This window comes from Lactuca serriola, chromosome 5 (genome assembly GCF_051521515.1).
Source record: "Lactuca serriola cultivar US96UC23 chromosome 5, Lser_US96UC23_V15, whole genome shotgun sequence".
Lineage (NCBI taxonomy): Eukaryota > Viridiplantae > Streptophyta > Magnoliopsida > Asterales > Asteraceae > Lactuca > Lactuca serriola.
Genome location: NC_136412.1, coordinates 84,459,783 through 84,477,762, shown reverse-complemented (window position 1 = coordinate 84,477,762; position 17,980 = coordinate 84,459,783).

The following is a 17,980-nucleotide window of genomic DNA, read 5'->3' as shown; positions in this document are numbered from 1 at the left end:
AGGCCTACTAACGGTAAGATTGACTTCCTCTTATACATATCTATATAATTAAAATTATAATAATAGTATAAGGGTTGAATTTTAAACCTTTTAAAATTTCAATGTTTAATTTGGAATTAAAGTATACATGAGGAGTAACTTTTCAAATTCCAAAACTTGAGGGCAAGTTTTGAAACTATTTCAAGACTCTTTAAATCATAACTTATGAGTTTAATGGTTCATTAAAATGAAGACTCTTCATTTTAATGTAACCCCTTATTCTTTAAAAACACTTTAAAGAAGTGTCTCTTCAACATCCATAACTTGAGGACAAGTTATGGAGTCATTAAACTACTTAATGGAAAAACTCTTATATTTTATGTAACCTACAAAACTTTTATGAGTTTTTAAGATTCATAAATATGACTTTTCACATAACTTGAATACAAGTTACAAAAACATATTTTATGAACTTCTTTTAGACTAATATGGATTGAAAACAACTAAAACATAATTTTTTCATTATCAATCTAAACTAACTCATAAATCAAGGAAACATAAAATTCTTGAAAATTCATAACTTGAGGACAAGCTATGAACTCCATACAATTTTCAACAAGATCATGAATTATATCAACAAACAATTTGCACACAATTCCTATGATCTAGCAAAACTCATAAGCATGATCATTCATAATCAACAATTTTCAAGAATAACATGAACACATATAAACTTGAAACTTTTATTATAGCATTGAAATTGGTTTAACATAATCATTACCACATTCAAAACAAGTTTTATAAGCCCAAAACAGTCAAAGGTAATGATTCTAGACCAATTCCAGCACCAAAACTCGAAAATATGCTGTCTGGGGGTCCAACTCGTCGAGTCCCTTCATGGACTCGGCGAGTCTGCTGGGCAGACAGCACCAAAAGTCGATTTTTAAGCAGTTTAAGCAAGTACAACAAGAAAACAAGCCTATGCTTTGATACCACTGTTGGGTTTTGAGCAATCTAACACTCCTAAGTGTACATGCAACCCTAAATACCTTGGATCTATGTTTTCTCTATTATAGATGCAAATATCAACTTTCCAAGGGATTGTTCTATTCTAGCATACAAAACTTTGAATAACACAAGTTAGAATAGCATACATTTTGTTGGTGCTTGTCTTCATGAAGCTTGAGTGCCTAGTGCCCCAAGTGTGACACCTCAAATGGTTCACACAACACCATAAGCACTTGGAATAACTTAGAGAGAAATTAGAACACTTCAAGAAAACGGCTTGCCCTCCATGCATCTCTAGTCGCCGATTTCTCACATCAATAAGATGCTTATATAGTTGTTACAATTAGGGTAAACCCTAATTGTCATGGCTTTCCATTTCCTTGGATCCATGGATTCAAATACACCATGGAGCATCCAATGGGTTTGAGCCCAACTTGATAATCCATGGAGCATTAGCCCACTATATAAGTATAGATGATTTACACAATCAACCCATATATTTAATTAGTCTTCTTTTGATCACATAATTAATTCTAAATCAATTATTGATCAATACCAATTAAATAATCTTATTAATATATTAGAACTTATAATATATTAATAAACCTTAAGTGTTATTTCTCTCATTTTAGTCTATCCAAGTGCATGATGCCATGCAACCCAAATGGACCATGCCGGGTCGGGTCAAGTCTTACCAATTATAGTTATGGACTTAGACATTAATCCAACAATAATCAGCCCTTCCACCTGATTTCCTTTTTAAATTAAATCCAAATAATTACCACAGATCCTCTGACTTGATAACTAATTATAAACTGAGTACGAAACCTACACTTTTAACCCTCAACTTCTAAATTATGCCATGTAACTCCTCGAAACCAACACCATTCAACTATGGATTCCTGGGAGGTGTCAATTGTGAGACAATCCCACATTCCTTAAGATAGTCGGGGAACTCTGTACTAAGATACTCTCCACCATGATCGAAACGAAGCATCTTAATGCTCCTGCCCAATTGATTCTCAACTTCTTGTTTAAACTCTAACTTATGTGTTCTTTTAATGGATTTAATACAAAGTGACTTTTGGCTATCCATAACATGAGGACAAGTTATGGACTACATTAAAACACATAAAGATCATGAATTAAACATTAAACAAGTAATTCCTATGATCAACAAGAACTCATAAGAAGATAAATATTCATATCAAAATTTCAAGAACATATGAACACATGTAAGCATGGAAGTTTGATATTAGGCATTGTAAATGGATTAGAGCAACCATTACACAATCTAAAACAAGTTTTAAAACACCAAAACAGTTTAAGGTAATGTTTCTAGTCCATTTCCAGCAGCAAAAATCGAAAATCTGCACTCTACTTTCCAAACTCGTCGAGTGCAATAACCAACTCGCGAGTTGGTTGAATATTCACTTGGACTCGTCAAGTCCCCCCCCCCCCATGGACTCGGCAAGTCCCTTGCGCAGACAGTAAGAAATTCGACTTTTTTCACTATTTCGCATCAAGTATCAAACAAAGAAGCCTAGGCTCCGATACCACTATAGGGTTTTGAGCACTCTAACACTCCTAAGGTGTACATGCAACCCTAGAAAACTTGGATCTATGTTTGTCTAAAATACATGCAACAATTTGATTTCCATGGTTCTTAATCCTATCTTGCATATATGGGTAACTTTAATCATAAAATATATCTAGAAATACATACCTTGTAGTAATTTGGATTCCTTGAAAACCTTGTGAGCCTAGCACCCCAAGTGTGATGCCTCAAATGTCTCACATAACACCAAATGCAATTTGAATAAACTTTGAGAGAAATGTCACACTACTTAAATTGGCTAATCCTCACTTGTATATCTGGTGGCCGATTTTGGTGAGCATAAGCATCCTTATATAATGTGTTACAATTAGGGTTACACCATTTAAACCCTAATTGTCATGACCTTTCATTTCCATGACCCATGGGTCCTATAAATACCATGGAGCATCCTTTGAGCCTTAGCCCAACTTGATAATCCATGGACCATTAAGCCTACTATTTAAGTATGAGTGATTTACACAATCAACCAATATATTTAATTAGTCACCTTTTGATCACTTAATTAATTCTAGATTAATTCTTGATCAATACTAATTAAATAATAATATTATTAATATATTAGAAATTATAATATATTAATAAATGATATGGGTTATTTCTCTCACTTTAGTCTATCAAAATGCAAGATGTCATGCAACCCAAATGGAGCATGCCAAAGCGGTTCAAGTACATACCACAAATAGTTATGTACTTAGACCCCATATCCAATGTCACACCCCAAAACCGGAATGGCGGAAATGTTTGGGGGTGGAGGACGTCATGTCAAGTATCACGAGATATGTATATGGTAAGCAAGTAATGAACAACCATTTCATTTAGAAAGAAAGTGTTTACAATGTATGTGTTCACAAAACATAGAAGTCATAAACAAATAACAAAACAAGACTTGAAGCTATAATGCTCCATCTTCTGAAGTCCCAACACGAGCACCTGTCTAATAGTCTCCTGAGAATACAAGTTATTTGAAAGACTTGATCAGTAATTAAGCTGGTGAGTTCATAAGATTTTAGTGATGTGAGTAAGTTGTAAAAATATGGTTGAAAATGTATATGTAAAGTACTGTAAGCTGTAAGGTGTTGTTTTGTAAAGTTTGCCTGTTCCTCTAGAAAATCATATATTTCCTAATTAAAATGGGAGTTGAGTAAAATGACACTATAAGCCTTTCTATGCGTAATAAGTGGGTACAAGTTATATATACTTGGAGTAAACATACAATCGATTATGCGCATCTTCCCTCAACCTACAACCCAACTGGGTACAGTAAGTAAGACGGATAGCACATATTCCATTGGTTGTTAGATCATTGTCATATATAACCTTGGTGTATTCACTTGTTACTCATGGAGTTATTTGTAATGGTTCCTTTATGTCTAATGGAGAGTTCCTTTTATGAAAACCTATATTTCTTATAATAAAATATTGACTATGGTGATTACTTTTATAATAGCTTTGTTTATACTACTATATATGATTTGGTATCGGGTAGATAATAGATTGGGTGACCTCGGTGTAAACCCACATCCAACGGGAACATGACGTACAACGAAGAACACACATCCTATTAGATGTCGGATATTAGTTTTATATATAAACATGGTGTATAAACTAAGGTGTTATAGAGTTAACTCACTTAAAGTCTTTAAAACTGTACTTGATTAATAAAATGGATTAAGCCCTTAACTGGAAATCACTAGTTTTGTATATCAAAAGTACTGACTTTCACACGAAAGTTTTGTACTAGAAAAACTATGCATTGACTCTAGTGTCCTATGACCTGATCCATACCTGGTACCCTTATGATGACTTAATGTATACTAAGCATAAATATATATAGATTCGGGTAGATAATAGATTGGGTGACCTCGGTGTAAACCCACATCCAACGGGAATAGGACGTACAACGAAGAACACACATCCTATTAGCTGTCGGAATCTACTTAGCATATCTGTATCCTATAGTGTATACATTACAGAATCATAAGGTTAGCATCATGGTTCTAACTTTTTTAAAAGTAGCCTTCTACCAAGACTCAATTGTTTTGAAAGCAGTCTTCTACCAAGACTCTACTGTTATGAAAGTAGTGTTCTACCAAGACTCTACTGTTATGAAAGTAGTCTTCTACCAAGACTCTACTGTTCCTTTGTCAACTGAAAAGTACATTCTAGCTAGTTTATAACCTATCTCGATTAGAGAATAGATCAACCTTCAAGTGTTACTGACACTTTAAGAAAGTAATGGGAGAAATGAGTACCCTAATGTCGTTTATAATGACATACGTAGGTACTAACAACCTAAAAACATATGTGTTTTATAAAGGTCATAATGTGATAAGAAATTCCCATACTAAACGTTCTCCTTACGAGAGATTCTGGGAATCAAGGTTGACTTTCGCAACGAGTTGCTAGGTCACGTTATCCACATTAAAGTTATGTGATCACGTATACCCAATATAACTACCACAATGCATTGTGATTCATTGGTATAGTTAGATCCTGAAATTGTTCCATGATATAGCACCTTATTGTGTTCTGTCACACCCCAAAACCACGAACGGCGGAAACGTTTAGGGGTGGAGGACGTCATGTACAGTATCACAACAGTGTAAAATAGTAAACAAGAAACAACATCATCCATTGCATTATAAGTAAAGTTTTAATACATGCGTTCTTTCATTGTAATAAGACACAAAAAATATATAATCAAAATAAAAGACGAGATTTGTCTGCTCCGTCTTCTCAAGACCTGGCCACCGTACCTGTCTACTGATTACCTGAGAATACAAGTAATTTTGAAAGAGAGTATCAGCTTTAAAGCTGGTGAATTCATAAGTATTTAAGTGTCATTGTCTTGCTTTGAAAAGCTGTTTTAAAAGTCATGTAAACCTCCAACTGAAAATGTTGATGTAAGTATGAAAAGCCCTAGAAAATCCCTTATTTTCTATTATTATGAAATGTAGTCTTCAAACGAGACCCGAATGTTTTGTAAGTAAAATGATAGTTTTTCCTTCTATTGACTAGTACTAAAGTACTTAGTCTAACTCATCGTTTATGTGAAAGTATCACAAAATAAAAGTAAATAGGAAAAATATACTCGTGTAAGTGTTGTCACTGGGTACTAGGACTAATACAACATCGCAATAAGCGAAATAGATAACCTAATGAACATCCGAAGATTGTCCAGAAAAAGTATAAATGTAAGTGTTATCACTGGGTACTAGGAGTAACACAACATCACAATAAGAGAAAGGTATAACCTAATGAACATCCAAAGATTGTCCACTTGTCCTCTGTAGCAGCAGCAGGTGGGTGGAGGGTTTAGCCCCGGTATCGATCTACCTAATATAAATAGTAACCATAGACCTCCGTAGATGGTCATCGACCACTGGTGCTAATCAGCAGGGTTCAGAATGGATAGTCCCGCCGAGATATCCCATTGAACCAGGATAAGAAAGATAATTTATACAAAAATACTAATAAATCATCCTCACTAGTTGAGATACAAGTATCCAGGTAAGTGAATACATGATAATATATCTATGTAACATTGTTCATGTATGGTATTCATGTAAGTGTGTTCATGTATCAAGTAAGTATATGTAAACATGTTCATGTATCAGGTAAGCATATGTAAATGTACTCATGTATCAGGTAATGTACTGGTGTGGACTCATGAATGAACTAACTTTTGTGTGATTCCTTGTAATAGGAATAACGTTTGATATCTTCAAATTATCTCTATGATAATTTACTGAAAGGTAATTGGTTGTTCAAGTAGGTTTATACACTCTTACTACTCAAGGGTGTGGGAAACTAAATGAAAGATGTAAACTATAACATATATACATATATAAGTTTATAAGTGTATATGCATCGTTTAGTTCAAGAATGTAAAATGGTTTTGTAAGACATTTAGGGGTTTTGAACAAATATAAAAGTGACTTGATGTCATTTTGATAATCATTTCAAAAGTAATACATTTGATAACAAAGTATTTTAAAGATAGAAAACCATTTCATACATTACATTTTGTAGTATGTGAAATATGTTGAATGAAAACACAGTTATAAAATACATATAAATGATTTAATAACATGTTGTTTTCTACTTGTATTCCCCCCATTAAAGCATTTAAAATCATTTAAAACATTGATTAGGGGTATGAACTCACCTGTAGATGGTGATTTGGATGAACTGGACGGTGTAGGATTGTTAGGTTTCAAGTGAGGACTTGTACGCACACTACGATCCTAATGAACATATAATCACACATATATGCACTCAATTAGTCTTAAATTACTAATTGATAATGTTAAGACATCCTAGAACATAATAAACACTTTATATAAGTGTTTTAAGCCCTAAGGATTGCATCTAAGCTATTGTGGGACAAGGTACTTGGGTTTAGGGTTCCAAAAGACCCCATATATGAGTTTACTCTCCATATATCCTCACACATGGAGTTTACGGTTGTAAACTTTTGAGTTTACGGCCGTAAACTCCCAAACTTGGTGGTATTTTCTGTTTTGAAGTTCTAAATGATTCCTAGAATTATTCCAACTTGGTGGTTAAATCCTTGGAATGGTTTAAGGCCTAGAAACACTCCTTAGAGGAGTTTACGGCCCCAAGGCCATTTCCTTTGGAGTTTATGGCCGTAAAATCCCTTGGAATGGTGTTTTTGTTGCTTTCATGTCCCTTAGACATGTGCTATAGGTCTTAGACTTTTATCCCAAGCATTTGAAGGCCTTAGGCACACTTTGGTGCCTTTGTTTGATGTTCACGGCCCAAGAACCTTAATAGGGCCATGAACTCACTTTGAGGGGTGTTTTTGATGTGTTTTGGTCCTTTATTTTAGTGGAAACAATTCCTAGCAATTGTCTAAGGCTTTAGGTGCCTTAAAAGCACCCTTTTGTGCATGATTTTGGAGTTCACGGTCCAAGATCATCTTGGGCCGTGAACTCCCAAACTTGGGTGATTCTTTGATGTTTTCCTATCCCAAATACACTACTATACAAGTCCAAGGTAGTATCATATCACAAGGGGAGGTCTAGGCATTGTTTTGGGAGTTTACTGCCTAAGAACACCTTGGCAAGTAAACTCCTAAATCTAGTGATTTAGCTATGTAATCTATGTTATGAACATATTTTAAGCTATATAACACTACTAGAGAGAGGTACTCACGATTTGGGATAAAACCCCGAAGATCCGTGAGAGAGAAAATGGCTTTTCTCTAGTTGGAAATGCGAATAATGAATGAATTTGGTTCAGAATTCTATTTATAGTCCTGAGATGTTTTTGGCAGAGAATAATTTTATTCCTGAAATGATTTCTCATATAACAGAGTGTTGGAATAACAATGTTGCACTAAACCCTAGTGCATCCACTCTCCTGATATCTCCTGAAGTGTAAACCCTGAATTACTCAAACTTACGCGAAAAAGTCTGAAAATTAGCTGTGACTACTATAACTTCTATTGAAGTGATATAGTTTGTACAGAATGGAAATTTCGAGTTGTCACATCATCCCCCCGTTAGAAGGAATTTCGTCCCGAAATTAGAATTTAAGCAATTAAGAAGTTACAAATAACTAATCGAAAAGGTGAGGGTATTTCAGTTTCATCTTATCCTCTCGTTCCCAAGTGAATTCAGGTCCACGCTTTGCGTTCCAGCGCACCTTCACTATCGGGATACGACTCTGATTTGTTTGCTTGACCTCTCGGTCCATGATCTCTACTGGTTCCTCCATGAAGTTGAGGCTCTCGTTGATCTCGATCTCGTCAAGTGGAATAACAAGAGTCTCGTCGGACATACAGTTTTTCAGGTGCGAGACGTGGAAGGTAGGATGTATGTTACTGAGTTCGTGCGGTAGATTGAGTTTGTAAGCTACAGGGCCGATTCTCGCGAGAATCTCGAAAGGCCCTATGTATCTTGGATTGAGCTTCCCACGCTGTCCAAAGCGTATCAAGCCCTTCCAGGGTGAGACCTTCAGTAGGACTCGGTCGCCCCTGAAATTCCAATGGTTTCTTTCGCTTCTCAGCGTAGCTTTTCTGTCGGTCTCTAGAGGCTTTCAATCATTCATGAATTTGAACGATCTTATCTGTCGTTTCCCAAATGATATCCGGACCCGTGAGAGTGCTTTCGGGAACTCGTCCCTTAGCTAACTGTGTATCACCCACCTCAGCCCAGCACAGAGGGGATCTGCACTTTCGGCCATAGAGGGCCTCAAATGGAGCTGCCTTTATGCTCGTGTGATATCTGTTGTTGTAGGAAAATTCGACGAGGGGTAAATGAGTATCCCAAGCTTTTCCAAAGTCAATCACACATGCACGCAACATATCTTCTAAGGTTTGGATAGTTCTCTCACTTTTCCTGTCGGTCCGTGGGTGGTAGGCTGTACTCATGTCCAGCCTAGTTCCTAGGGAACTTTGTAATGACTGCCAGAACCTTGAATTGAATCTACTATCTCTGTCTGAGATGATAGATAAAGGAACACCGTGCAGCCTTACAATCTCCCTAATGTAAGTTCTGGTAAGTTTCTCCATCTTGTTTGTTTCTTTGATCGGCAGGAAGTGTGCAGACTTGGTCAGTCTATCGACGATGACCCATATGGAATCAAGTCCACACATCGTTTTGGGCAACTTGGTTATGAACTCCATAGTGATCCACTCCCACTTCCATTCTGGTATCTCCGGTTGTTGTGGTAGACCGGAGGGTTTTTGGTATTCGACGTTGACCTTTGCGCAAGTGAGGCATTTACTCACGAAGGTAGCAATATCTACTTTCATGTTAGGCCACCAGTATAACTTTTTAAGATCCATATACATCTTATCTGAACCCGGGTGGACGAAATAACGAGTGATGTGACCTTCGGTCATGACCAAATCTCTGAAGCCACCGTGCTTCGGTGTCCAGATCTGATCCATGAGGTATAAGGCTCCGCCACCCTTGACTTCCAAGTTCTTAGCCATCCCTCTAAGGGATTCACCAGACACGTTTTCAGGTTTCAAAGCATTGAGCTGAGCCTCCTTAATTTGCGTGGACAAGTGTAAATGGATAGTTAGAGTCAAAGATTTGACTCTACGACCAGTATATTATTTCCGACTTAGGGCGTCGGCAACTACATTGGCTTTACCCGGATGATAACGAATTTCGCACTCGTAATCACTGAGTAGCTCGACCCACCGTCGTTGTCTCATGTTGAGCTCTTTCTAGTCCAAAATGTGTTTTAGACTCTTATGGTCTGTAAAGATTGTGCTTTTTGTACCATACAGGTAGTGTCGCCAGATCTTCAGAGCAAACACAACCGCTCCTAGCTCAAGATCATGGGTGGTGTAGTTAACCTCATGTGTCTTCAGCTGACTCGAAGCATAGCCTATGACTTTACCTCGCTGCATCAGAACACATCCGAGCCCTGGATTGGATGCATCACAATAGACAATGTAGTCTTCTATCCCTTCGGGGAGGGATAGTATCGGTGCGGTGCACAAGGCTCGTTTGAGCGTTTGGAACACTCTTTCTTGTTTCTCTTCCCAGTCAAAGGCTACGTCCTTCTGGGTTAGTGTTGTAAGAGGTTTTGCTATGCGGGATAAGTTTTGAATGAACCTGCGATAGTAGCCAGCCGGACCTAGAAATTGGCGAATTTCTGTAGGTGTCTTCGGTGCTGACCAGTTCTCGATGGCCTTAATTTTGGAAGGGTCCACGTGTATTCCCTCTTCGCTAACAACATGGCCCAAAAATTCGACTCGCCGAATCCAAAATTCGCACTTGGAGAACTTCGCGTCGAGCTTCTTCGACCGAAATGTTTCTAAGATTTTACGGAGATGTTGGCTATGTTCCTCCTTATTTCGAGAGTAGATGAGTATGTCATCAATGAAGACGATGACGAACTGATCCAAGTAAGGACGACACACCCTATTCATCAAGTCCATGAATACTATGGGCACGTTAGTTAATCCGAACGACATCACTACAAACTCGTACTTGCTTAATAAAATGGATTAAGCCCTTAACTGGAAATAACTAGTTTTGTATATCAAAAGTACTGACTTTGAAACAAAAGTTTTGTACTAGAAAAACTGTGCATTGACTCTAGTGTCCTATGACCTGATCCATACCTGGTACCTTTATGATGACTTCATGTATTCTAAGCATAAATATATATAGATTCGGGTAAATAATAGATTGGGTGACCTCGGTGTAAACCCACATCCAACGACAACAGGACGTACAACGAAGAACACACATCCTATTAGCTGTCGGAATCTACTTAGCATATCTGTATCCTATAGTGTATACATTACAGAATCATAAGGTTAGCATCATGGTTCTAACTTTTTTAAAAGTAGCCTTCTACCAAGACTCAATTGTTTTGAAAGCAGTCTTCTACCAAGACTCTACTGTTATGAAAGTAGTGTTCTACCAAGACTCTACTGTTATGAAACCAGTCTTCTACCAAGACTCTACTGTTCCTTTGTCAACTGAAAAGTACATTCTACCTAGTTTATAACCTATCTCGATTAGAGAATAGATCAACCTTCAAGTGTTACTGACACTTTAAGAAAGTAATGGGAGAAATGAGTACCCTAATGTCGTTTATAATGACATACGTAGGTACTAACAACCTAAAAACATATGTGTTTTATTAAGGTCATAATGTGATAAGAAATTCCCATACTAAACGTTCTCCTTACGAGAGATTCTGGGAATCAAGGTTGACTTTCGCAACGAGTTGCTAGGTTACGTTATCCACATTAAAGTTATGTGATCACGTATAACCAATATAACTACCACAATGCATTGTGATTCATTGGTATAGTTAGATCCTGAAATTGTTCCATGATATAGAACCTTATTGTGTTCTGTCACACCCCAAAACCACGAACGGCGGAAACGTTTAGGGGTGGAGGACGTCATGTACAGTATCACAACAGTGTAAAATAGTAAACAAGCAACAACATCATCCATTGCATTATAAGTAAAGTTTTAATACATGCGTTCTTTCATTGTAATAAGACACAAAAAATATATAATCAAAATAAAAGACGAGATTTGTCTGCTCCGTCTTCTCAAGACCTGGCCACCGTACCTGTCTACTGATTACCTGAGAATACAAGTAATTTTGAAAGAGAGTATCAGCTTTAAAGCTGGTGAATTCATAAGTATTTAAGTGTCATTGTCTTGCTTTGAAAAGCTGTTTTAAAAGTCATGTAAACCTCCAACTGAAAATGTTGATGTAAGTATGAAAAGCCCTAGAAAATCCCTTATTTTCTATTATTATGAAATGTAGTCTTCAAACGAGACCCGAATGTTTTGTAAGTAAAATGATAGTTTTTCCTTGTATTGACTAGTACTAAAGTACTTAGTCTAACTCATCGTTTATGTGAAAGTATCACAAAATAAAAGTAAACAGGAAAAATATACTCGTGTAAGTCTTGTCACCGGGTACTAGGACTAATACAACATCGCAATAAGCGAAATAGATAACCTAATGAACATCCGAAGATTGTCCAGAGAAAGTATAAATGTAAGTGTTATCATTGGGTACTAGGAGTAACACAACATCACAATAAGAGAAAGGTATAACCTAATGAACATCGAAAGATTGTCCACTTGTCCTCTGTAGCAGCAGCAGGTGGGTGGAGGGGTTAGCCCTGGTATCGATCTACCTAATATAAATAGTAACCATAGACCTCCGTAGATGGTCATCGACCACTGGTGCTAATCAGCGGGGTTCAGAATGGTTAGTCCCGCCGAGATATCCCATTGAACCAGGATAAGAAAGATAATTTATACAAAAAATACTAATAAATCATCCTCACTAGTTGAGATACAAGTATCCAGGTAAGTGAATACAGGATAATATATCTATGTAACATTGTTCATGTATGGTATTCATGTAAGTGTGTTCATGTATCAAGTAAGTATATGTAAACATGTTCATGTATCAGGTAAGCATATGTAAATGTACTCATGTATCAGGTAATATACTGGTGTGGAATCATGAATGAACTAACTTTTGTGTGATTCCTTGTAATAGGAATAACGTTTGATATCTTCAAATTATCCCTATGATAATTTACTGAAAGGTAATTGGTTGTTCAAGTAGGTTTATACACTCTTACTACTCAAGGGTGTGGGAAACTAAATGAAAGATGTAAACTATAACATACATACATATATAAGATTATAAGTGTATATGCATAGTTTAGTTCAAGAACGTAAAATGGTTTTGTAAGACATTTAGGGGTTTTGAACAAATATAAAAGTGACTTGATGTCATTTTGATAATCATTTCAAAAGTAATACATTTGATAACAAAGTATTTTAAAGATAGAAAAGCATTTCATACATCACATTTTGTAGTATGTGAAATATGTTGAATGAAAACACAGTTATAAAATACATATAGATGATTTAATAACATGTTGTTTTCTACTTGTATTCCCCCCATTAAAGCATTTAAAATCATTTAAAACATTGATTAGGGGTATGAACTCACCTGTAGATGGTGATTTGGATGAACTGGACGGTGTAGGATTGTTAGGTTTCATGTGAGGACTTGTACGCACACTATGATCCTAATGAACATATAATCACACATATATGCACTCAATTAGTCTTAAATTACTAATTGATAATTTTAAGACATCCTAGAACATAATAAACACTTTATATAAGTGTTTTAAGCCCTAAGGATTGCATCTAAGCTATTGTGGGACAAGGTACTTGGGTTTAGGGTTCCAAAAGACCCCATATATGAGTTTACTCTCCATATATCCTCACACATGGAGTTTACGGTTGTAAACTCTTGAGTTTACGACCGTAAACTCCCAAACTTGGTGGTATTTTCTGTTTTGAAGTTCTAAATGATTCCTAGAATTATTCCAACTTGGTGGTTAAATCCTTGGAATGGTTTAAGGCCTAGAAACACTCCTTAGAGGAGTTTACGGCCCCAAGGCCATTTCCTTTGGAGTTTATGGCCGTAAAATCCCTTGGAATGGTGTTTTTGTTGCTTTCATGTCCCTTAGACATGTGCTATAGGTCTTAGACTTTTATCCCAAGCATTTGAAGGCCTTAGGCACACTTTGGTGCCTTTGTTTGATGTTCATGGCCCAAGAACCTTAATAGGGCCGTGAACTCACTTTGAGGGGTGTTTTTGATGTGTTTTGGTCCTTTATTTAAGTGGAAACAATTCCTAGCAATTGTCTAAGGCTTTAGGTGCCTTAAAAGCACCCTTTTGTGCATGATTTTGGAGTTCACAGTCCAAGATCATCTTGGGCCGTGAACTCCCAAACTTGGGTGATTCTTTTATGTTCTCCTGTCCCAAATACACTACTATACAAGTCCAAGGTAGTATCATATCACAAGGGGAGGTCTAGGCATTGTTTCGGGAGTTTATCGCCCAAGAACGTCTTGGGGAGTAAACTCCTAAATCTAGTGATTTAGTTATGTAATCTATGTTATGAACACATTTTAAGCTATATAACGCTACTAGAGAGAGGTACTCACGATTTGGGATAAAACCCCGAAGATCCGTGAGAGAGAAAATGGCTTTTCTCTAGTTGGAAATGCGAATAATGAATGAATTTGGTTCAGAATTCTATTTATAGTCCTGAGATGTTTTTGGTAGAGAATAATTTTATTCCTGAAATGATTTCTCATATAACAGAGTGTTGGAATAACAATGTTGCACTAAACCCTAGTGCATCCACTCTCCTGATATCTCCTGAAGTGTAAACCCTAAATTACTCAAACTTACGCGAAAAAGTCTGAAAATTAGCTGTGACTACTATAACTTCTATTGAAGTGATATAGTTTGTACAGAATGGAAATTTTGAGTTGTCACATCATCCCCCCGTTAGAAGGAATTTTGTCCCGAAATTAGAATTTAAGCAATTAAGAAGTTACAAATAACTAAGCGAAAAGGTGAGGGTATTTCAGTTTCATCTTATCCTCTCGTTCCCAAGTGAATTCAGGTCCACGCTTTGCGTTCCAGCGCACCTTCACTATCGGGATACGACTCTGATTTGTTTGCTTGACCTCTCGGTCCATGATCTCTACTGGTTCCTCCATGAAGTTGAGGCTCTCGTTGATCTCGATCTCGTCAAGTGGAATAACAAGAGTCTCGTCGGACATACAGTTTTTCAGGTGCGAGACGTGGAAGGTAGGATGTATGTTACTGAGTTCGTGCAGTAGATTGAGTTTGTAAGCTACAGGGCCGATTCTCGCGAGAATCTCGAAAGGCCCTATGTATCTTGGATTGAGCTTCCCACGCTGTCCAAAGCGTATCAAGCCCTTCTAGGGTGAGACCTTCAGTAGGACTCGGTCGCCCACCTGAAATTCCAATGGTTTCCTTCGCTTGTCAGCGTAGCTTTTCTGTCGGTCTCTAGAGGCTTTCAATCGTTCACGAATTTGAACGATCTTATCTGTCGTTTCCCGAATGATCTCCGGACCCGTGAGAGTGCTTTCGGGAATTCGTCCGTTAGTTAACTGTGTATCACCCACCTCAGCCCAGCACAGAGGGGATCTGCACTTTCGGCCATAGAGGGCCTCGAATGGAGCTGCCTTTATGCTCGTGTGTCACACCCCAAAACCACGAACGGTGGAAACGTTCAGGGGTGGAGGACGTCATGTACAGTATCACAACAGTGTAATATAATAAACAAGCAACAACATCATCCATTGCATTATAAGTAAAGTTTAATACATGTGTGTTCTTTCTCTGTAATAAGACACCAAAATATACAATCAAAATAAAAGACGAGACTTGTCTGCTCTGTCTTCTCAAAACCTGGCCTCCGTACTTGTCTACTGATGACTTGAGAATACAAGTTATTTTGAAAGCGAGTATCAGCTTTAAAGCTGGTGAATTCATAAGTATATAAGTGTCATTGTTTTGTTTGTTTGAATATCTGTTTTGAAAGCCATGTAAACCTTTAAATGAAAATGTTGAGGTAAGTATGAAATCCCTAGAAAAACCCTTATTTTCTATAAGTATGAAATGTAGTCTTCTACCAAGACCCGAATGTTCTGTACGTATGAAGTGTAGTCTTCTACCAAGACCCGAATGTTTTGTAAGTATGAAGTTTTCCCTTAGTATTGACTAGTACTATAAGTTCTTAGTCTAACTCATCGATTATGTGAATGTATCACAAAATAAAGTAAACAGGAAAAATGTACTACTGTAACTATTGTCACTGGGTACTAGGACTAACACAACATCGCATTAAGCGAAATATGTAACCTAATGAACATCCGAAGATTGTCCAAAACAAGTATTAGTGTAAGTGTCATCGCTGGGTACTAGGAGTAACACAATCATCGCAATAAGCGAAAGGTATAACCTAATGAACATCCGAAGATTGTCCAATTGTCCTCTGTAGCAGCAGCAGGTGGGTGGAAGGGTTAGTCCCAATCGATCTACCTAATATAAATAGTAACCTTAGACCTCCGTAGATGGTCATCGACCACTGGTGCTAATCAGTGGGGTTCGGAATGGTAAGTCCCGCCTAGCTATCCCATTGAACCGTTATAGGAAAGACAATTTGCACAGTAAGTACTAATAAATCATCTTCGTAGTTCTAAGTACAAGTATCCAGGTAAGTGAATACAGGATAATGCACCTATGTAAAAGTGTTCCTGTATCGTATTCATGTATGTGTGTCCATGTAACAGGTAAGTATACGTAAACATATTCATGTATCAGGTAATCCTAAGTACGTGTACTCATGTATCATGTAAGGCATTAGTATAGACTCATGAATGAACTGACTCTTGTGTGATTCCTTGTAATAGAAGTAATGTTTGATATCTTCAAATTATCCCTATGATAATTTACTTTAATATAACTGGTTGATCATGTAGGTTTATACACTCTTACTACACAAGGGTGTGGGAAACTAAATGAAGGATGTAAACTATAACATCAATACATATATAAGCATATAAGTGTATATGCATAGTTTAGTTCAAGAATGTAAAATGGTTTTGTAAAACATCTGATGGGTTTTGAACAATAATTAACAATGACTTGATGTCATTTTAATAAGCATTTCAAAGGTAAAACATTTGGTAACAATGTGTTTTTAAGATGTAAAATCATTTCATGCATCACATTTTGTAGCATGTGAAATCTGTTAAATGACAAACATAGTTATAAAATACATATCAATGATTCAATAACCTGTTTGTTTCTACTTGTATTCCCCCCCTATTAAAGCATTTAAAATTATTTAAAATATTGATTAAGGGTATGAACTCACTTGAAAGTTTGAAGATAGCGAGATGGGAAACCGGGCAGAGTTTCGTCTTGAGAAACGGATTTTTCTCGGGATTCTCGGGAATCTCGGGAGTAAAATCGACCCTTGGGACTTGAGCAAAAAGACCAAAGCTTCGGGTTTGAACGAGCACGAAAATCAAGGCAAGATCGTGAGAGAAAGGAGAGAAATGAGCAATTTTTCCGGAAATCCTCGCATTCTATTTATAGGGGGTCTGAGAAGCCTCGGTACGCGGGGCGTATGCTCGTATGCAGCGCGTACGCGTACGCCATGCATGAGCGAGTCCTCGACTACCTCGGCTTCGGATGGGACGGATCGGATGGGACGGGTCGGATGGGGCGGGTCGGATGGGGCGGGTCGGTAGCTTCACATAGGGGCGACGTGGACGGATCGAGACCAAGGCCCTCGGGTACGCGGGGCGTACGAGGTTACGCAGCGCGTAACTCGGATGAGGACGCTGACTCTTCCTTCGGATATTACCGGATTTTTGATTTAAATATATATATAAATTATTTAATAAACTTCAAAAAATCATATATCCTTCATACGAACTCCGTTTTCGATGGTCTTTATATCCACACGAAGGTGAGACTACGCTCTACAACTTTCATTTAGACTCCGTTGGAAAATTCCGAAATTATTTTTATTATTTAATTATAAAATGACATGATTAAGGAATTTCTTTAAAAATTCATAACTTCTTTATCTGACGTCGGTTTTTGCCAGACTTTTCACCGCTGAAATACCATTGTCGAGACCTTCGATTCTCGTTTAGGTCATTCCGGCCAAAAGTCGCTCGATCTCCGATTCGAGTTTTTAGCTGTCTGCTGCTAAGCCGAACTTGGAAAAATCTTAACTTCAATATACGAAGTTGGATTTGGGCGTTCTTTTTACGTACGATCCCGGTTTAGTGAAATTTAAACATAGAGGGAATTTAAATAGAACTTTTTGGACATTTTATTATCACAGTTAATTTTATTAATTCAAAAGTGGTTACAATACTTGACTTTTTAGGTCATTACAAAGATTTGAAATATCGGGTTGTCACATCGTGTGATAACTGTTGTTGTAGGAAAATTCGACGAGGGGTAAATGGGTATCCC